The sequence below is a fragment of the Bos indicus genome, chromosome 8 (genome assembly GCF_029378745.1).
Source record: "Bos indicus isolate NIAB-ARS_2022 breed Sahiwal x Tharparkar chromosome 8, NIAB-ARS_B.indTharparkar_mat_pri_1.0, whole genome shotgun sequence".
Classification (NCBI taxonomy): domain Eukaryota; kingdom Metazoa; phylum Chordata; class Mammalia; order Artiodactyla; family Bovidae; genus Bos; species Bos indicus.
In genome coordinates this window covers 17,604,440-17,626,471 of record NC_091767.1, presented here as the reverse complement: position 1 = coordinate 17,626,471, position 22,032 = coordinate 17,604,440, and the positions used below count along the sequence as shown (strand labels likewise).

General features: G+C 39.9%; 1 non-coding gene across 1 annotated transcript; it reads left to right on the top strand.

Moving 5' to 3' along the window:
* The first annotated feature begins 17,304 nt into the window (after positions 1-17,304).
* LOC139184752 (U6 spliceosomal RNA) lies at positions 17,305-17,411 on the top strand. Its single transcript, XR_011568304.1, has one exon. It is a non-coding gene; the product is annotated as a U6 spliceosomal RNA (small nuclear RNA).
* The last annotated feature ends 4,621 nt before the right edge of the window (positions 17,412-22,032 follow it).

Sequence of the window (22,032 nt, the reverse complement as noted above, 5' to 3'; positions counted from 1 at the left end):
TAGTGTGTAGTGTGGGAAGGGGAATGGGAGATGAGGCTAGAATGAGCATTGAACAAAAGGATTTCAGTGAGCAATGGAGAGTTATCAAAAGTTTTTCAGCAAAGTGATAACATAAAACCAGACTTTATTACCTACTCATAAAGCAACATGAATGAACAGGGTAAAAACAGGAGGAAAATGAATGCAGCTTGTTTTTCAGTAGCTGTAGAGGGTATTTCATAATGTTTACATTAAGCATGTTGTATATTTCAAATATTTTGTTAAGATTATCAGTCAAGTTTTCCTAATCCTTTTCTTGAATCCAACTGAGACCTATGAGATTTAGAATCAAACTGAAATATGTCTTCACCACTTAGAGGCTGTATGGGTGTGTGCTCAGCCACTCAGTCATGTCTGCCTCTTTTGAGACCCCATGGACTGTGTGTAGTCACCAAGGTCCTCTGTCCATGGGACTTTTCCAGGCAAGAATACCGGAATGGGTTGCCATTAGTAAACGCAACTGGAGTAAATTGCCTCCAGTACAGACTCTATAAACTCAAGCAAGTTATTTAACGTTTCTGGGCCTTGATGAACACACCTAGATGTCAGAGGCAGTAATACTTACCTCATCAGGTTATAAAGACACAGTGAGTTAACACTTATAAAGGCCTAACAGAATGCCTGGCATTGGGTAAGTATTTGATAAATAGTAGTTAGTGCTATTAATGGAGCTTCCCAGGTGATGCTAGTGGTAAAGAAACCACCTGCCAATGCAGGAGACATAAGAGACATGGGTTCAATCCCATCAGAAAGATACCCTGGAGGAGGGCATGGCAACCAATTCCAGTATTCTTGCCTGGAGAACCCCATGGACAAAGGAGCCTGGCGGGCTACTGTCCATAGGGTCGCACAAAGTCCGATATGACTGGAGTGACTTACCAGGGAGGCAGGCAGTGTTATTAATAAATGAGACAATTGTTAGTCGCCCAGTCATGTCTGACTCTTTGTGACTGCATGGACGGTAGCCTCCATCCATGCAATTCACTAGGCAAGAATACTGGAGTGGGTTGCTATTCCCTTCACCAGGGGATCTTCCTGACCCAGAGATTGAACCGGGTCTCCCACATCACAGGCAGGTTCTTTACCATCTGAGAAACCAGGGAAGCCCAATAAATGAGAGATAGATGCCAATTAAATTCAGTTTTAATCATTTTGGCCCAGATTTACAATTTATCACCATCTCTGCATCTTCGGAGCCTGCCTCTTAAAGATCTTTTCCCACATTAGCATGAATTCATTAACAACAAAAAAAACAAATTGGGCACAATTTTTCTAGCAGATATATATCTGTCTATACTATATTACTTCATCTTATCCACAAAAATATCAGAATGTCCTTTGTCAAATGCTTTGCAAATTAGAAATGCACCAGATTGTATAGTGGAGCTATATGTAAGTTTATTCTGCATTTTCCAAGCCTTCTGTAAATGTGCTATCATATTTTCATAATTTAAAAAAATGTAGCAGACGGGTGTATTATTTAGACATCAGAAATAAAATTAATTTCTATAGTGCGACACGTTCTAATGAACTCTCAGTGATGTCTAAAGATCAGTGCTTTCTCTTTTAAGTCTTCCCAAATTGTTTAATACTGCAAGAATTTTAACAGAAATCAGTTAAAATCCATCACTCTGTATTTCTACTATCTGTATTTCCCAGAGCAGAGCTACATTTATAGTCTATACAATACTCTAACTCAGGAATCTGTAGTAATTGTTTCTGTGCTAAATATAGAGACAACTGTGGAAACCTTAAAGGGATTAGGTTAACTCATCATCAAAATAGGTGTACTGAAAGAGTTAACCTCAGCAGGCCTGGAATTGGTCTGATCTGTTTTTCTGAAATACCTGCATGGTACTGACATCTGGTCAAGGCATGAAGTGTAGTTTTTAATAGCATTGTTCTGGAGCAAATTTGGGGGTTATCTCTACCAGCCCATTAGCCTAGTTTATTAATTAGAGCAAGATTGATGGTTTGCATGCAATTTCAGCAAAACTCCCAGAGGACTCTGCCATTGGGTCTGGTCATACAGCAATAATGTACCAACATACCCAACCGGGTAAGAGCCTCACTTGAGAAGCCACCTTGGGCTTTCTGGTTCTGAGGCTTTCCACACACATACGTGACTTGTTCCTGATCTGAGAGGGAAGACACATCTGAAATGCCCAGCAGAGGAAGGGCAACGGAGCTGACTTCTGACTTTTTCAAACCCTTCTCTGTGAAAGAGCCTCTGGCTGCCCAAAACATCTTTACTGCTATTCTGCCACAACATCCTGTTGCTCCTGTGTGTCCTTTTCTGAAAATAAACTGTAGGTTCAGAAGCATTATCATTTGGGGTCTTGTGAATTCACCATTTGCACCATAGGCAAAATAAATTGCCCCATCATTTTTAGTTGCAAAGTTTTATATGCTTCTATTTTTATTTCTGAAGTAATTCCATTTCTATTGCACGAGCTCATGGGTTATGATATATATTTATTGGAATCAAGCATATAAAAGAATAAACATAAGATAAGACTTTATATTGATCAGCCCTCATCTGAACTGCAGCCCACTGCAATGGTGAGTTTGGAAGCAAGTGATCTCACTTATATGTAGGTTATTAAACTGAGAATAGTCAAGATCAGTGATCTAAGGGGAAATCCTTAAAGGAGAGTGGTCTGTGACAATAGAAGAGGGTGGCAAAAAGTGAACACAAAATTCTCCAACATAGAGTGTGGCAGTTCAAGCTCTGGACCTACTATCCATACTTTTTATATGGCCTTAGGCCAAACCGTTCTGAGAATCTGACACGATCTGAGCAGAGGGCTTATATTTTGCTCAACTTCATAGGAAACACTCAATTCCAGTTAGCAATTTCAATTCCTGTATTAGGAATTACATATATTACTTTATTTTCTTCATGGCACATATTACTACTTGAAATCATCTTGATTTACTACGTTTTTTCCCATCAGAATGGAAGCTCTTTGACACCGGAGAACTTCTGTATCATGCTTATCAATGTATGCCTAGTGTCCAAAGCTTAATACATCATAGATGATAAAAAAATTTTCATTTACTAAGTGTTAACCATACTCAATGGACGTGAGTCTGAGTGAACTCCGGGAGTTGGTGATCGACAGAGAGGCCTGGCATGCTGCGATTCATGGGGCCGCAAAGAGTCGGACACGACTGAGCGACTGAACTGAACTGAACCATACTCTAGGCATTGTTATAAGCATTTCTTTAAATACATGCCACATCCTATGATGCAGCTACAATCTCATATATTACAGATGAGGAAAGCAAGGCACAGAGAGGTTAAGTAACCTACTCAAGGCCACACAGGTAATAAATGGCAGAACCATTTGAGTACAGATAGCCTGTCTTCAGAATCCAGGCTCTTGGAAACTCCTCAAAAATAAACAGCTAAATATGCAGATCATCTCAGAAAATCACTTATGAATCATTGCTAGATAGTTCTGTGTTTTAGTGAAGATTTTATTTTTACCTTTCATCTAAGCTTTTCTCTTAAAGTATTAGAAATTCAAACATAAAACCCTAAATTCTACCAAGGCAAGAACCTCCTTTCTAAAGGAAAGTGGATCAAGAATCCCTCCTATCTTCAGATGCATTGTAGCAGTCCCAATGTCACCTCGGAGAGGAATCTATTTGCGTCACACAAACAGAAGCAGGTGGCCCGATGCAGGTGTTGTCATGTTTGTGGAGCTTTAATGAGGATGTGAGAGTTTGCTGGGAAAGAGAATAGCAAAAAGGAGGTGTTTCTTTCCCTCCATCTCCAGCTTATCTTTGGGAGAAAAGGGACACATCAAAGCACTCGTGTGATGGAAGCAGACAAGGAACTGCTTCTTCTAAGTTAAAAATTTCCATAATTGTGAGGGCCCCCACTGGAAGTGGAGAGCAGAGGCTGGTGATGGGAAATACAAGATGTAAAGTGTTGATTCTAGAGAGAGGCGCAGAACACCCCAAGAAGACTTGCATTTGTTTCTCACTCTATTGAACAGGCTTATCTTGCTCGGAGAAAATGACATGTCTCTGTAAACTATTTTTCTAGTTCAATTCAATTTGAAATTTGAAATATAACTATTAAAAAAAACTACAAATCATCCTTAACCCTACAGTATAGGTCATACTAGACCTATAATTGATTTTCTACTTCTCAAATTCTTACACCAAAAGGCAAATTCATATAGAGTTAAGGAAAGGGCTAAGAATATTTGTATCACAAATAAGAGTCTCTGGGAACAAAGTAAAGTGGGTTCTCCTCACTTTTGGGTGACTTTTTTAATATACTTTTGTTGTTGCTGTAAATAGATAAGAACGAAACTATCATCAATGTCTATTTATCATCAATGTCTTCAGAAAGAAAAGGAGAGGAAACACCAAGTACCTATGACTCTGTGAATTTCTCCATATATTACTCCAAAATAAGCATGGAAAACAAAATATTTAACACTAAAATTAAAGACACATTTAGGCCCGCAAATTAGATATGTAGTACAGTGCACAGGAAATGGAATGGAAACTCAAAATGATAAACAGGGCTGAAGCCAAGAGCCTCCTGGGCTGCAGGTCTGCAAGCAGACAGAAGTAACTATACATTTAATTCCTGCACTGTCGCACAGTAACAGGGGAAAACAGTACTTTTCATTACACAAAATGGACATAGAATCACTAACTGAATTGAGGACTGGTACAAGCTTACCTCTGAAGAAGAAGGCTGAATAAAAGTTCCAAGTGCTTCTAGAACTAAGTGTGGTTGAAAACCACTCTGTTAAAACACATACGCACACACACACATGAACAGATATGAAGAATAACAGAGCCAAGTTGCTTTCTAGTCCAGGGGCCTGCATCTTCCTTAAGAAAGATTAAAATTAAAACCCAATAGGAGCCTGGGCCATTAATATGAGGCTAGGGGAGCTGAAAACTAGGTGGATACAAATGTCTATCTGCTAGATAGTAAAGAAAATGTTTAAGAAATGCTCATAACATATAGAAAGATTACCACAAACAATAATAAATGAGATAAATTTAGCCCCAAGAAAATGGAAATAATGGAAAACTCTCAGAAAAACTTTGACATAAAATAGGTTTAATGTCTTCAAACAAAGAATATTGTATACAAAAATTGTAAGCTAAAGATAGGCAGATATTAACCAAGTTTAGAGAGATATGAAAATTAAACCATTAGAAGTCCCACTATTAATATTGCTATTGCTAAGTCACTTCAGTCGTGTCCAACTCTGTGTGACCCCATAGATGGCAGCCCACCAGGCTCCCCCGTTCCTGGGATCCTCCAGGCAAGAACACTGGAGTGGGTTGCTGTTTCCTTCTCCAATGCATGAAAACGAAAAGTAAAAGTGAAGTCGCTCAGTCGTGTTTGACTTAGCGACCCCATGGACTGCAGCCTACCAGGCTCCTCCATCCATGGGATTTTCTAGGCAAGAGTACTGGAGTGGGGTTCCATTGCCTTCTCCGCACTATTAATATGGGTATTTCTAAAACATAATAAGGGAAAGAAATTCTAGATACTATATATGAAGAAGTTTATCACTTCAAGGTAGACTGAAAAGTTTAGTATATATATTTTGAACCCAAAAGCAAATATTAAAATAATAATTAAAACTGATAAGCCAAACAAATAGATAAAATGAAACTATTTTGGATTAAATATTCAGTTAATCCAAAGAAGACAGTGCAAAAAGAACCAAAGAGAAATAAGAACCAAATAATAGGTGAGACAAAGAGAAAATAAATAGTCAGTTGGTAGACTTACAAATTGACATTAAATGTAAACTATATTGATGGACATTTAAGTTGCCTAAATATATTCTTTAACAGAGAAATAGATAAAGAATATGTGGCATATACATACGATGGAATATTTGCAGCAACATGAATAGACCTAGAGATTGTCATACTAAGTGAAGCAAGTCAGACAGAGAAAGATAAATATCATATGATGTTGCTTATATGTGGAATATAAAAAAAAAAAGGTACAAATGAACTTATTTACAAATCAGAAATAGAGTCACAGATGCAAAGAACAAACTTCTGGTTACCAGGGTGAAAAAGAGAGGAGGGGTAAGTTGGGGGACTGGGATTGACGTATTTGTTGTTGCTGTTGTTCAGCTGCTAAAGCACGTCCGACTCTTTGTGACCGCATGGGCTGCAGCACACCAGCTTCCCTGTCCCTCACCATCTCCTGGAGTCTGTTCAGATTCATATCCATTGAGTCAGTGATGCTTTTCTTATCTACCACTACCACTCCTTTCTCCTTTTCCCTTCAGTCTTTCTCAACATCAGGGTCTTGACATATACCCACTATTATATATAAAACAGATACTTAATAAGGACCTACTGTATAGCACAGAGAATACGACTCAGTATTCTGCAAGAACCTATATGGGGAAAGAATGTAAAAAAGAGTGGATATATGTATAACTGATTCACTTTGTTGTACACCTGAAACTAACACAACATTGGAAATCAACTATACTCCAATAAAAATGTTTTTTTTAATGTATATGGTGTATACACCTCAAGTAAGGCAGATACTGTAAGACTGAATAGAAAAACAAGACCAAGATAGATGTCAACAAGAAGAATGCAAGCAATAAGAATCTTAAAGTAATTGTACTGTGGAAGAAGCCATTCAAACTAGAGTATACAATGTATAATAACATTTAGATAAAATTCTGAAAACTACAAGCTAATCTATAGTGAGAGTAAATCACAGTTGCCAGGGTAGAGGGCAGGAAAATCCAGGAAGGGACGATTCCAGAAGTGCACAAGGGAATTCTGAGATGTTATATATGTTCACTTTATAAGGATTTCAGAGATGTATGCAAATTGTGCATTATAAATAGATGCTGCTGCTGCTGTTAAGTCGCTTCAGTCGTGTTCGACTCTGTGCAACCCCATAGACGGCAGCCCACCAGGCTCCTCCATCCCCGGGATTCTCCAGCAAGAACACTGGAGTGGGTTGCCATTTCCTTCTCCAATGCATGAAAGTGAAAAGTGAAAGTGAAGTCGCTCAGTCATGTCCTTCTCTTTGTGACCCCATGGACTGCAGCCTACCAGGCTCCTCCGTCCATGGGATTTTCCAGGCAAGAGTACTGGAGTGGGGTGCCACTGCCTTCTCCAATAAACAGATGCAGTTATCTTTATGCATTTTGCCTCAATGAAATTGTTAGTCAGTGAAAGAATGAATGAACTGGCAGAGCACTATTTCTGTTAGGTAAAACAAAATTAAAGGAAAATGCATGAATAGCATTAATGCAATAATCTAGAGTAATATGGGGGCTTCCCAGGTGGCTCAGAGGTAATGAATCTTCCTGCCAATGCAGGAGACATGGGAGACATAAGTTTGATCCCTGCATCGGGAAGATCCACTGGAGAAGGAAATGGCAATCCACTCCAGTATTCTTGCCCGGAAAATTCCATGTACCCTGGTGGGCAATATGGGGTCTCAAAAGAGTGGGCATGACTGAGCGACTAAACAACAATAACATATACAACAGACAATCTTTGACAGCAACAGCAAGATGTGGGACCCAGAAACAGGCCAACCAGAGAGAAAGGAAAGAGATTCCCAGAATGATGGTGAAGAGAAGTCTGGGAGGACTATGAAACACCAGGTCTTGTAGAAATCAAAGCAAGAGGGCCAAAGAATCCAGAAATATTACCAAAAGAAAAAGAAATGGGAATCTAATCATGCAGCTGTGAGCAATACTAACACAATAGTAATTAAGAAAGTGAAAAATCTGTATTCAGTTTTGTATGATCAAAACTGTAAACAATTCAGCTGTCCAAAAAAAGGGGGATATTGATAAATTTTGGCATATTCAGAGAATAAAAAGCTATCCAGAAATCAGCAGATTAAACCAGAGATATGTGTATTGACATGGTTAAATTTCACTTACATGAAATTGATACAAGTTGAACTATGTTACTATTTATGGAAATACCACTTTAAATAAAAACAATGCCATTCTCTGTTTGTGTTTACATACATATTAGTTAAAAAGTAAATAATATGCTAATCCTAAACTCCCAATCTTTCTCTCCCCACCCCACTCTCATTGGGAACCACAAGTCTCTTCTCTATGTCCCTGAGTCTGTTTCTGGTTCATAGATGAATCACTTTGCTGTACAGCAGAAACTAACACAAGATTGTAAATCAACTACACATCAATAAAAAGAATTTTTAAGTAAATGATATGGATTGTATATTCACACAATTTATGATGGTGGTTGAACAGAAAGAAAAAAGGAAGGAAAGAGGAGAGTAATATGATTTATATAACAGGAATATAGGGGAATTTAATCTATCTGTAGTTACTTATTATTTTTTTAATGATCTGAAATCAATATTACTAATAATATGCTCATCTAAAGATGCTTGCTCCTGGAAAGGAAAGCTATGACAAACCTAGACAGTGTATTAAAAATCAAAGACACCACTTTGCTGACAAAGGTCCATAAAGTCAAAGTTATAGTTTTTCCAGTAGTCATGTATGGATGTGAGAGTTGGACCACAAAAAAAAAGGCTGAGGGCCAAAGAATTGATGCCTTTGAATTGTGGTGCTAGAGAAGATTCTTGAGAGTTCCCTGGACTGCAAGGAGATCAAACTAGTCAATCCTAAGGGAAATCAACTTGAATATTCATTGGAAGGACTGATGCTCAAGCTGAAGCTCCAATATTTTGGCCACCTGATGCACAAAGCCAACTCATTGGGAAAGACCCTGATAACTGGGAATGACAACAAAGGCAAAAGGAGGAGAAGGTGGCAGAAAATGAAATGAACTGACTCAACAGCCATGAATGTGAGCAAACTCTGGGAGATGGTGACGGACAGGGGAGCCTGGCATGCTGTCCATGAGATCACAAAGAGTCGGACAGAACTGAGCGATGGAACAACAGCAACAACTTGGGTAGTAAGTACTTGGTGCTTGATCCAGTGTCCTTTCACGTTCTGTTATTCTCTCAATCCAAAACAAAGATTTCAAAAAGCAATTTGCCTATCCATCTCCTGGATAGCCACAGAGGCCACGTCTTTAGGAAAGAACTCAGGAGAAAATGTGGTCTATCATTTTGTGATTAAGCAATTTCGACCAGCCTTTTCTATTTCAGAACTTTCTAAAGTCTCATAATTACAAGTGCAGTAAAGATCATTGCTGGCTATTAACAGATCAGCCTTCTACAGGATGTGGATGCTAAGTCACTTCAGTCACGTCCAACTCTTTATGACCCTATAGACTGTAACCACCAAGCTCCTCTGTTCATGCAATTTTCCAGGCAAGAGTATTGGAGTGGGTTGCCAGTACTCCTCCTTCAGGGGATCTGCCTGACCCAGAGATCAAACCCACGTCTCTTATGTCTCCTGTATTGGTAAGTGGCTTCTTTACCACTGCAGCACCACCTGGGAAGCCCTTCTATAGAGCTTATCCTCCCATAAGCAACACTGCTCTGCAACCATCAGACCAAGAAAGTGATAATAATAACAAACCTTTCTATACATTTACCAAGAACTTGCAAGGTCAACTTTTACTGGTTTGTTTAATGGAGGTGTTAGGTGCTTTCACATATATTGTCTCATATGACCCTTCAGAGCCCTATAGCGTAATATAGTAGAGAAAACAGAGGCTTTAAAATAGGTAAACTTGAACCTGAAATTTTGTTCTGTCCTTTACAAACCATCTGACCTTGAAGTTACAAAATATCTCTAAATCAATTTTCTCATGTGTAAAATGGGGAGAAATTGCTTACCTTACAAGTTAAGGTAAAGGTCAAATAAGATGACATCTAAAAACTGTCTAACATGGACCCGAGATAGACTTCAGTGAACGTTACCACCTCCGTTTTATAGTCGAAGGGATGGAAGTCCTGAGGAGCTCAGGGATGTGATGCTGGTCACAAAAATGATAGAATCAAAGAGGCGTGGCAGTGAAGAGCCTGTACTCTGGAGCCAGGCTGGCAAGGCTCTAATCCCAGCTACATGACCTCAGGCAAGTTGATTAACTCTCTGTGCCTTAGTTTCCACATACATAACACAAGAACAATAAGGGAAACTCTTTCATATGCTTGTTATTAATGTTATATAAATAAGTACTTCAAACAGTCTGGCATAGAATAAGTACTGCATAATTTAATTAATAAGAAGTAACAAATAAGTTAACTCAATATATGGAAATTCATACTCCATGGAAGGAGGCATAGCTTCTCCTTACGTGGAATTCCAGCTGCCGTCCAGCAGGGATGATGGCATGCAGACACTATGTCTTGGGGTGTGTGTGGCGGCTGGAGGTTGCGGTTTGTGTCTTTTTCTGTCAAAGTTTAGGGGGAAAGTGGTGCCTGAAAGAGAGGGAAGTAAAGATAAAGGTGAAGTTTGTTATCAACATTGTTAATTCTTACTGTCTCATGGGTGATGCAATTTTCATCTCTGCTGTATTTTTTTCCAAGTTGCAACTAAGCCCATCAGCAAGTTTAAAAGAGCTAGATCTTGACATTAAACTATGATAATAGGCTCATATGTTTGCATCAAAATATGGACAAGTCTCTGTCCCTTTGTACCACGTCCTTTTCTCCCTTTCACCAGCAGCCATGAGGACTAGCTGGCACCACTTCCCCATTATCATCCTCCTGAAGGGCATGCAGAACTCACTTAATTGCTTCACACTACAGTACACTGCTATTCAGAGCCAGTCTGTTTCTTTCCATTGTAACAGCATGGAAATAAATAAGCAATTTTCATACATTAGGAAACATAAGCATGCCAGAGTCTAATTCATACTTATGTGATTAATAAACCAGAGCACTTAGATGAAATACACTATACCACACAAACACTATCCCATTAGAGTGGTCATTTGGGGGTGAGATATCACCCACAGTTGGCCCAGTCAAGAGCCCCTGTATGGAAACACATGGAACTTCCTTAGGGCGAAAAATCTCCTTCGGGGTGAAAAATGAAGGGTAAGAAATGGAGAGCCAACTTCCTTGATTTTGTAAGTGGTATTGGCTTTGTGTGAGCTATGAGCAGGCTGCATGACTCTGAGCAAATATATTTTCTGTGCCTTGTTTATTAATGGACAGAAAAGCTAGCCTGAAAATGAAATTGATTTTATTCACTTAGGATTTTATACTTCATTGCACAACCACAACCCAGCAAATTCTTCATTAAGAGAGATAATTACTTTAATGAAGATTAAATATAATTTAAAATTCACATTTATCTTTATCTACCTAGTGCAGGTCAGAATGAGCCTAAAATGGCTAGAGAACTGGGAAGAAATAGATTCTCTAAAAAGTCTCCATCTGTTTATGCAGAGATGGGTCTGATCTGACCGCCAGCCTGCCTTTCTTCCTCTTTGTCCTCTTCCTCTCATTTCATCCATTCATGTCTCCCACGTCAAGCCCAAATGAAACCTTCTGCTTTTGAATAATCCTAACTTTAGGATGTTTGGCAGAGGCAACAGGACAGCAGCAATTTATACCCAGGATGCGCAATGATCTTTGAACAATTGTATCCATGATGGGCATGTGGGGGAGAAAGATCAAAGAAGTAGTAGGTTGATTTTAGAAATATCCTCCCTCCTTGAGACACAGAGTGTCTACTCCACCTGCCAAAGACAGGAAGCCAAGGATATATTAAGTGGATTAGTATTACTCATCATTTTGTGTGGTATTATCATTATTCCTCATTAATGGCACCGATGAAGCTGAAAAAGGAGAGTGAAAAAGCTGGCATAAAACTCAACACTCAAAAAGCTAAGATCATGGCATCCAGTCCCATCACTTCATGGAAAATAGATGGGGAAACAACAGCAACAGTGAGAGACTTTATTTTCTTGGGCTCCAAAATCACTGTGGATGGTGACTGCAGTCATGAAATTAAAAGACACTTGCTCCTTGGAAGAAAAGCTATGACCAACCTAGACAGTGAATGAAAAAGCAGAGACATCACTTTGCCAACAAAGGTCCATCTAGTCAAAGCTATGTGTTTTCCAGTAGTCACGTATGGATGTGAGAGTTGGACCATAAAGAAGGCCAAATGCCGAAGAATTGGTGCTTTCAAACTCTGGTGCTGGAGAAGACTCTTGAGACTCCCTTGGACTGCAAGGAGATCAGTGAATCCTAAAGGAAATCAACTCTGAATATTCATTGGAAGGACTGATGCTGAAGCTGAATCTCTAATACTTTGGCCACCTGATGTGAAGAGCCGACTCACTGGAAAAGATCCTGATGCTGGGAAAGATAGAAGGCAGGAGGAGAAGAGGACAACAGAGGATGAGATAGTTGGATGGCATCACCGACTCAATGGACATGAATTTGGGCAAACTCCAAGAGATGGCAAAGGACAAAGAAGTCTGGCATGCTGCAGTCCATGGGGTCGCAAAGAGTCGGACATGCCTGAGCGATTGAACAATGAAATGGCATTTGAGCACTGTTGTGGAAAGAGCTCAGGAAACAGAAAAACGAAAGCTTGATTTCTATTTTCTCCTCTAAGTAAATGGGTGACCTTAAAAACATTTATTAACATGTCAGAATCTGGCTCCTCATGTGAGATAGAATTAATAATGCCAATATTGAGTTCAGAGGTTTATAGCAGCTGGCATTTAGTATAAATATACATTAAATGTATACTCATAAATGTAATATACTTCCATGCTGAATGATGAGTTGCCATGTAAAAGCTCCAAAACACCATAGCAATGGCCCAATTATCCACAGGCCATGGCAACATTTGATCCTGCAGAAGTGACCAGTGAGTTTTGCCTCCTTTGCTGAAGGAGGGGCAAATGGAAGTATGGCCTCATCAGACCCCCTAGCACAGATAGGCATGGGACTGTTTCCACACTCCATTTTAAGGGAAGAAAACTAAGTCCGGCTTAGTGAGAAGGTACAACTCATTCCCAGAGGGAATATTCCAAATAATAGCTCTCATTTACTGAATACCAAGGAGATGTGACATATTATAAACAGTACCTTATTTAATTAACAGACTATCTAATTTATCACTTAAATCAGGACACTTTCAGAGTGAAAGGGGATGCTACACTTCCATCAAGACAACAGGTGTCATCTTGGATAGTCAAGATTGACAAGATGGTCTTGGATGGGCAAACTGCATGGTTCCCCCCTGTTTAATTCATGAAATCACTCATGAATGAGATATGAAACAATCCCTGTTCTACAGGAGGAAACTATGATTCAGAGAGGTTAAAGGAAATGAGCCCAACGACCTACAAACTAGTGAGTGGCAGACTCAGGGTTGAACCTCAGTGTGTAAGACACAAAAGGTTCTTTCTTCTAACCTACTTCCCTTCTTGGAACTCATCAGTCATGATATCACCTGCCAAACAAGAGCATTAATTTTGTTTTGATAGCCTGCCTTGAGTGAGTAACACATTTCAAGCTCTGGGTTATGATTTTCAAATGCTATCAAGAAATAGGGAGGAAAAGGGTGAAGTAAAAGCCAAATGAGGCCAGTAAAGGCATCACATGCTAGCGAATATCTGGCTCTTTCTAAGGACTCAGTGCTGCCTGAATACTACAAGCCTGTATTAATGCTTATTCGTATGTGGAGAATGACAGTCAATAGGGCCAGGCCTCAACAAGCATCTTTCCCCATGTGCTGGTCTGTATTCTCATGCACCCAATAAACTCCCACTTCTAGGTCAATTCACTGCTGATTTTCAGTGATCTGCAATCTCAAATAAATCTCCTTTACTTCTATAACATGCTGGGAGCTATTCTTTTCTCGAGAGCTTAATAGATGTACGAAGGTTGAGAGATGATCAACATTCAGTCCGCTCCATGATGTTTCAGTGGGTGAACTCGAAGGGGACCACACACTTTCATCCTTTAGCCCACCTGCCAATTACTGTTTGAGTTTTCCTAGTCTCTTTACACAACAGGAATGGGGCCAGCTGGGCCTCCATCAAAAGCGAGGCACACTGGCAGAGACAAGAGAGTTTATATTCTGGTAAAGAAACAACAACTCAAATCGGTCATAGATTCCAAGCATCCTTAGTCACCACTCCCTAATGAAAAACCATCTTCAGAGACCAAGTGTGTCCCTGGGCAGATATTTCAGTGATCCTGTAAAAGATCCCACTGGGGACATAAGCCAAAATTCAACCCTGTGTTTCTGACAGTGTGTGGTCTTAATATCGAAATTACTCAAACACTCTAAGCTTCAGATTTCTCAACTATAAAATGTTGCTTCTCCAGCTTTTCCCATAGAGCCTATTAAAACACATTCCTGGTGCCTGAGCTCAGAGATTCTGACTTACTAGGTCTGGTAAAGAGCCAGAAGACTTGCATGTCTTGTAAGTTTCCAAGTCATGATAATGATCATGCTGTCCATGGAGCATACTCTGAATAGTCCCAAACTGTCCCAGTAACTTCAATGTCACAATTCGAGTAAAGATCTGAAACGATGGCAGGATGCTTAGCAGAGCTGCTGACTCAGAGCGCCTCTCAATTAACATGTATTCTTTGAAAAGAAGAACAAAAGTCCAAGTGTATTAGTACGAAGAAAAGTTGGGGACGTTCAATCATTTCTAATATGCCAGGTACAAGACTTAATTACATTTCAATCCCCCTTGTTATAACGCATTCTCCATAGCAATTAAAATGGGGTCCCAGTCTCAAATTGTGAATACACCGAAAGGCCTCCCGGTTCTCTTTAATCACAGAATACAACTTTTTGCTCACAATGTCCATGAGTTCTTCTTAGGCTCAGCTGCATCACCATTGCATGGAAACCCCATTTAAAATCATCTTGACTACTACTTAAAAAATAAAACATAGATCTTCCCCCTTAGAGCACAGTCTTCAGGAAACAGACGAAATGATATTTACTTTGCTGCAACCAGGAATCCCCTCTTACACCAACTGGCAGTCCTCGGATCAGCTGGAGCCCTTCAGTTTATCCTTGTCTGACTCAGCTCTGTCGTCAGAGAACTCTCCCTGGCTCCCGCCCCGCCTCGTCCCCCACCCTCCCTCCCTTCCCCTCCGTTCACTTCGGTTTTCTCTGTTCACGACATTATTTAATCTCTCAGTTGCAGCTTCTTAGGATTAGCTACAGCATCTATTAATAGTTTTACTTCTGTTTACAGTGCCAAGGGGAGAAAAATGGCTCATTCCTTTGCTTCAGTCTTGAAGATAGGTCTTCTGGCTGCAGGAGGAGGATGCGCAGGCCCCGTGAATAACCTATTTCCACAATCATTCCACTGTAAAGATGTTAATGTGCCTCTATGCAGAATGGATCCATTTAATAAGCAGAACAAGTTGGATATAAACTCTTTAATTGCTTTCAGCACACCGATTATCTTTCTATGTCACCTATTGTATAATGCAAAAATGTTAACAAAAGCACTTACTGGAGACATTATTGAGAGTTAAAAAACAAAGAGCCATAAGTTGTCACTAAATATGCCTTTCATGTTCCCAAATGAAATGCATTCGCGCACTCAAGAAATAGGATGGGAACGTGCAGGCCTGCCATTGTCAGACGCAAACATCTTCATTAGATTTTGATCCAGCTGCTGCAAGATCTATAAAAAGAGCTATCAAAGCTGGCAACTCATTATTGGTTATTTCAGGAAAACTTCAAAAAACCATCCCCAAACCTGCACTGATCTTTTCAGACAACCTCCCTGGTCAGACAGTTGGTTTGAAAAGAGCAGGCATTAAAAACCTCTGCCAAGCCTGGCCCTAGAAATGGTACCTCAAAGGATGCAGTGGCTGGGACTGTTAGACAGGCCACGCTCACAGAACCAACCTGTGTTCCCAGACACGTGAGCTGAAAAATCTCTGCCTCTCAACCCCACCCCCAAACCTCCTGTTGTGACCTAACAGCATCTCCTTAAGAGTAAATAAGCAAAAGGAGCCAAACTTGGATCTTTATAAAGCAAAACCAAAAGATTAATATGTTTGATGTCTCATAGCACCCTTTCTCTGCTGCAATAAATCTTCCTCTGCATATTGGCAGTCAGCTCATTTCTAGTACGTCATTTTCCACAGACACTGGATTTTTTTTCTGGCTGTTTTAAAAAAAGAAAGGGAGTAGTCAAACAAGCAAGGAGGGAAGAGCAGAAGAAAAAAAAAAAAAAACAGGAGGGAGAAAAGGGAAAGAGCAAGAGTCTGGATTCTAGGGATGATGTATAGAGGAGGTTACAAGAGACAAACCAGAACTGTCAAAAGTACCTACAATTCTAAGTGAATTCTGTTGAAACAGAAGAGATACTGCAAAAACCTGAATAGCATGCATATGAATCACAGGCGCTAGCATCTTGATTTGGAGACCTCTTCAGTCAAGCTCAAGTCGCAGGAAGCTTTTGACAGATACCAAACAAGTGACAGATAACAACTGTCAGGGACGTCACTGTCTTTCACACAGGCCCTCTCCCTGCAAGGTCTATACATCTCCTATTTATGACAAAGAGAAGTGCAAATCATGACCGCTATCATTCAACCTCAGTCAACAGCAAGGGCATAACACGTGGACCACTAAATCTGCTTTAAAGACTTTTAGCTCCGTCTTTAACTCATGCACTACATTACCTACTTTATAGTCAAAAGTAAACTGAATGCTCAGAATATTAAAGTAACATCACATTCATTATTTGAATTAGGTACTAGTGCTCATTGGGGCGAATCAATTCATTATTTTTATATTGTTATTAAAACTATTACCCAAATCTAAATGTTCTTGAGACCCACAACATATTTTCCTTCATAGAACACCTCTGCACATGTGCTAAGTCGCTGCTGCTGCTGCTGCTGCTAAGGTGCTCAGTCGTGTCCAACTCTGTGGGACCCCAGAGACGGCAGCCCACCAGGCTCCGCTGTCCCTGAGATTCTCCAGGCAAGACCACTGGAGTGGGTTGCCATTTCATTTCATGAAATGTGAAAGTGAAAGGGAAGTCGCTCAGTCCTGTCTCTAACTCTTTGTTACCCCATGGACTGTAGCATGAAAGTGAAAAGTGAAAGGGAAGTCACTCAGTCGTGTCTCTAACTCTTTGTTACCCCATGGACCATAGCCTTCCAGGCTCCTCTGTCCATGGGATTATCCAGGCAAGCATATTGGAATGGGTTGCCATGACCTCCTCCAGGGGATCTTCCTGACCCAGGGATCAAACCCGCATCTCTCATGTCTCCTGCCTTGGCAGACAGATTCTTTACCACTAGCACCACCTGGGAAGCCCATAGAACACCCTTTATTCCTTCAAATCATGACCTTTTCAGCGTTCACTTCTGCAGCACACATACTAAAATCAGAACATTATAGAGAAGACAAGCATGGCCCCAGTGCAAGGATGACATGAAAATCTGTGACACACTCCCTATTTTTAAAACTTAAAAAATAATAACGTTTATAAATTTAAAGAAAAAAATTTAAGAGTGACCTTTTCTGCAGAGCTGTAGCTATCAGCTTCCCTCCTGCCAATGGTCTTAGTCAACAGTCACATGGATAAGAGAAACAGAAGCTGAGGCCCACGCTTCCTCCAACCAGAGTGGGAATTGGAGCTGGGAACCTACTGCAGCAGCATGATCTGTCTAGAACATGAATCTGTTCACAAGGCTCCTCTGTGTAACACCATTCAGCGATTTCCTACTGCCCTTCAGATAAAATCACATTCCTGCTGTGTGCCTACAGGCAAGTTATTAAACCTCTCTCTGGCTCAATTTCCTCTTTTATAAAATGGTGATAATAATCGTGAGGAAAATGTAAGTGAAGCACTTAGCACAAAGCTAATCAACATTCAACATTATTATTATTGAAGGTATCTCACCAGCCCTGTTTCTTCTCTGTTCTCCTGGACTCTATCTTGCAGCCACACTCAGCAATGAGTTCCTCACTTTTCTATGATCTTTCTTGTCTTTATGTTTTGGCTTGTGATTTTTTTTTTCTGTTTTTAACACTCTCTTCCTCCTCCTGGCCCTTGGTCAGTTTCTCTCCTATTAATACATAAACTGTTAGCTCAAATGCACATTATCAAGGTTTGCTTCCCCCAATTGCAATTCCTCTACTGTAAGATGCATCATACATTACTATAATCTTCTTAACTGAAATGTCCATAAAGGATCCAAGATTAGATACGGCTTGCTCATAACTGTGTTTCTCAGTAGCAAGTACAGGTACTCAGGGTAGACTGGATTATAACACAACCGAGAAAGAAATCTTAGCAGATTACAGGGACAAAAGATTAGTCTTTGTGTGTGTGTGTGTTTGAGTGTGTGGTGAAGGAAAGTGCAATGTTTATAGAAAGGTGCCAAACAAGGAGTCTGGCACAGCTAGTGTTCAAAAAGCCCAAACTCCCAGATGGGTTTCAGCAAAGCCTTTTTCTTTAAGATTAGTCCTTGATCACACAGGACTTCCCTATGGCTCAGCTGATAAAGAATCTGCCTGCAATGTAGGAGACCTGGATCCAATCCCTGGGTTGGGAAGATCCCCTGGAGAAGGGAAAGGCTACCCACTCCAGTATTCTGGCCTAGAGAATTCCATGGACTATATAGTCCATGGGATCGCAAAGAGTCAGACACAACTGAGTGACTTTCACACTTGATTCTACTACAGTAATCATAGGATGTCTCCACAGTGTTTTCATGCCAAGTCTCAGGCTGATGGTTGCCCCAGGTCCTAAAACATTGCTTATCTTATGGTAGAAAGAAAGGAAACTTGGTAACTTTTCATTGCCTCTTATAAAACTTCCATTCAGAAGTGGGACATATAATTTCTCTTCACATTTTATTGGCTCAGGCAAGTTACATGGCAAAACCTGATGTCAATCTGATGGGAAATCCCTATGCAGAAAGGTTGCTACAGACAGGGAAACTACAATATTTAGTGACTTGTAGTAGATACAACAGTGTGTTGAAAAGCAGAGACATCACTCTGCTGACAAAGGTCCATATATTCAAGGTTATGGTCTTCCCAGAGGACACATACAGCTCTAAGAACTGGACGGTAAAGAAGGCAGAGCACCAAAGAATTGATGCCTTCGAACTGTGGTGCTGGAGAAGACTCCTGAGAGTCCCTTGGACAGTGAGGAGATCAAATCAGCCAGTCTCAAAGGAAATCAATCCTGAATACTCATTGGAAGGACTGATGCTGAAGCTGAAGCTCCAGCATTCTGGTCACCTGATATGAACAGCTGACTCACTGGAAAAATCTCTGATGCTGGAGAACATTGAGGGCACAAGGAGAAGAGGGCGACAGAGGATGAGACGGTTGGAGGGCATCACCAATGCAATGGACATGAACGTGGGCAAACTCAGGGAGATGGTGAGGGACAGGGAGGCCTGGCATGCCACAATCCATAAGGTGCAAAAAGTTGGACTCAACTGGGCAACTGAACAACACCTACTACAACAGATACAATAGATTGCAAAGAAATAATAAAATATTTCTTTGCTGCAAGTTGACAAACATAAACCCCACACCAATTAACATCTGGCCAGAAAGTTCGCTGTTATTCAAAGAGATATCCATTTTGGGAGTCCAGTTTATTTATTTATTTATTTATTTTTGTCTCTCTACCTTTTTTTTTTTTTAGCAGTTTATTTATTTATTTATTTATTTTAAATTTTATTTTATTTTTAAACTTTACATAATTGTATTAGTTTTGCCAAATATCAAAATGAATCCACCACAGGTATACATGTGTTCCCCATCCTGAACCTTCCTCCCTCCTCCCTCCCCATACCATCCCTCTGGGTCATCCCAGTGCACTAGCCCCAAGCATCCAGTATCGTGCGTCGAACCTGGACTGGCATCTCGTTTCATACATGATATTTTACATGTTTCAATGCTATTCTCCCAAATCTTCCCACCCTCTTCCTCTCCCTCAGAGTCCATAAGACTGTTCTATACATCACTGGAATTTAAAAAAAATTTTTTGGAATAGAGTTGATTTACAATGTGTTAGTTTCGGGTACACAGTAAAGTGATTCAGTTTTATATATACATATATTCTTTTTCAGATCCTTTTCTCATATAGGTTATCACAGAATATTGAGTACATTTTAGAAATTTTTGACTTCTTTCACAAAATCATGTTTTCTGCCATAGGCATTAGCTGCATGTCTGTGTGGTTCCAGTCTCACAAACCATACCAGTATGTACACCACCTGTCAGTAAAGAATAACAATTAAGCTCAACAACAACAAAATCTCCATTAGTTTGCTTACTTATGCCATGCAATATGAATGTGGACATGTGAGGTTATAGCCAGTCTCACAGAAATATATAAATTTTCTTGTATAGCAAAAAGGGAACCTTCAAAATCACTTTCTTTGATCTCTCAGAAGAGACCCAGAAAAACCAAGTGACTTACCAAGTGCAAAGAGCTAAACAGTAGCAGAGTTGGACAAAAATGTGAGTCATTTTTTTGTGAATCACCAATTTTAAAGCAAGCGCTCTCTTTCAATTATAGTACAGCCTTCCCATAAGGAATGTCACCAAATGTGAATGACTAGAAGAGATAACCGTTTAAGAAATGAGGAAACTGAGACCCATGGAGGTGAAATGACTTTCTCAAAGTTATCCACAGGATAGTTCTGTTTTGCTTAACCGCAAGAAATCTTAAGGAAACATCAGTTCTTTCACCATCTAGGATAAATGCTCTTCACTGAAGGCTCAAAGAAATATATGTTGAATTGAACTGATCTGAAAGTGAACTGAATTGCATTGAAAGGACACAAAATTTAGAGATGCATTTTTTTCCCCCATTACACAGCCTTTGTCTCCACGTCCTCTGGAATTTTAGACTTGTCAATCCATCAAGTTATACACCAGCAACTATGACTTTGTTAGTTTCTCCTCTATAATATCCTTCCTTGTTCACTGCTTCTTCTACATTTATAACTGCCATCCTCCTTTGAACAGAAACAAATTAATATCTAGAAATCTTGTCATCTCATGACATTTATAGAACAACATAGGATCTAGAAAGCAAAATCACCAATGATAAGGGCCTCTGAAAGACCATTAGACAAAGAATTTAATTCCCTCTGAGCTAAGAGGTCAGCTAAAAAAGTGACATAACCCAGATGCTCCTAAGCCACAGGAACAAATGCCATTAAGTTGCTGTCTCCTGACAACCGAGTGATATGTACAAGGAATCAGAATTAAATTTGGAGAGAGAATACAGATTCCAGCTTGGCTCCAGGGATGAAGGATATTAGATAAGAAAGAAACAATAGTGCTGTCAAGTCTAATTGTTTAAAACATAAAACTCTTTCCATATGTCTTGAGATGAATAGAGTTGCACAGTATTGGGATGCTCTAAGAAACTATACAAAGAAAGTGTATACCATTTGGGTTGAAAATCTTGACTCTGCTTTCTTTTTCTTTTTATGACCCACCTGGGCACATAGGCATTTGAAAATAACTATTGAAAAAGCATATTATGAAGCCTTTACACTATATCATGGATTTGACTAAGTATGAGAAATGGATGGACTTTGTGGTCAGAGATCATTTGCTTCCAATCCTGAAAATACTCTCTCTTGTTGTTTGATGTACTTTCTCACCTGTAAATAGAGATTATATTCTTATGGCATAAGGATGTGCTAAGGACTAAATAAGAAAATAGATATAAAGTGATTACCACTTAGAAGGCAGGGCTTCCCTGATGGCTCAGACAGTAAAAGTCGACCCTAACACTGGGAAAGGCTGACGGCAAGAGGAGAAAAGGGCGGCAAGGATGAGATGGTTAGACAGCATCACTGACTCAATGGACACGCATCTGAGCAGACTCCGGGAGATAGTGAAGGATAGGAAAGCCTGGCACGCACAGTCCATGGGGTCGCAAAGAGCCAGACCCAACTTAGTGACTGAACAACAACAGCAAAACTGAGCAGGCATTCATTACAGTGTCCCTGCAGAGGTAGTCATCCACAGGGAAGCTCCATAGAAGTCTGTGATGAGATGAGATAAAGTTGTCACTCATTAACAATAAACTGAGAGA